The following is a 1,129-nucleotide window of genomic DNA, read 5'->3' as shown; positions in this document are numbered from 1 at the left end:
ATTTTGAACTTAAGCCGGTGATGTTCCAAATGCTTCAAACTGTGGGACAATTCAGTGGGTTGCCAACAGAAGATCCTCATCTCCATCTTAGACTCTTCATGGAAGTAAGTGATTCTTTCAAGATACCTAGAGCAACTGAAGAAGCTTTGAGATTAAAGCTATCCCCTTACTCATTGCGGGATAGAGCAAGAGCATGGTTGAATTCCTTACCTCCACAATCAGTAGCCACACGGAATGATTTGATAAAAAAGTTCTTGATGAAGTACTTCCCTCCAACAAAGAATGCCAAGCTCAGAAATGACATAACTGGTTTTCAACAATTGGATAGTGAGTCTTTATATGAGGCATAGGAAAGATTTAAGGAGCTCTTGCGTAAATGTCCTCATCATGGCATTCCTCATTGAATTCAGATGGAGACTTTCTACAATGGTTTAAGTGGACAAACTCGGTCCATAGTGGATGCATCAGCAAATGGGGCTATATTGGCAAAGTCTTACAATGAGGCTTACGAGATTTTGGAGAGGATGGCCAACAACAACTACCAATGGCCAGCTGAAAGAGCTACTGCAAGTAAGAGAGTAGCAGGAATTTATGAATTAGATGTAGTGACAGCCTTAACTACACAAGTATCATCCCTAACTATTGTGTTAAAATCTGTAAACTTGGCTGCAACTGTACAAACTCAACAAAATCCAGCAGTCTCTTGTACATATTGTGGTGGGGAGCATGTCTTTGATAGTTGTCCATCTAATCCAGAATCAGCCTACTATGTTGGTAATTTCAGCAAAGCTAATAACCCATATTCCAACACTTATAATCCTAGTTGGAGGCAGCACCCTAATTTCTCTTGGAATGGTCAAGGACAGAATATAGGCCCATCATCTATCCCAACTCGACCTTATCAGCTTCCAAGTGCTCAACAGCAAGTGAAGACTCAGCCTATGGAACCTTCTTCATCAATAGAGCTTCTATTGAAAGAATATATGGCAAAGAATGATGCAATTATTCAGAGCCAAGCATCTTCATTGAGAAATTTGGAGAATCAAGTTGGGCAGCGAGCTAATGCTTTAAGCAACAGACCTCAAGGATCATTGCCAAGTGATACTGAAAATCCTAGGCGTGAAGGCAA

General features: G+C 40.7%; 1 non-coding gene across 1 annotated transcript; it reads right to left on the bottom strand.

Annotated features, from left to right (window-relative positions):
* Nucleotides 1-287: 287 nt before the first annotated feature.
* On the bottom strand, nucleotides 288-394 carry LOC149011737 (small nucleolar RNA R71). The gene has a single exon (XR_016174837.1). It is a non-coding gene; the product is annotated as a small nucleolar RNA R71 (small nucleolar RNA).
* Between the last annotated feature and the right edge of the window lie 735 nt (nucleotides 395-1,129).

Source organism: Hakea prostrata, chromosome 7 (genome assembly GCF_041222555.1).
Source record: "Hakea prostrata isolate BN-2017 chromosome 7, UWA_Hpros_2, whole genome shotgun sequence".
Taxonomy (NCBI): Eukaryota; Viridiplantae; Streptophyta; class Magnoliopsida; order Proteales; family Proteaceae; genus Hakea; species Hakea prostrata.
The sequence above is the reverse complement of the archived record's forward strand: the minus strand, read 5'-3'. Positions and strand labels throughout refer to the sequence as shown.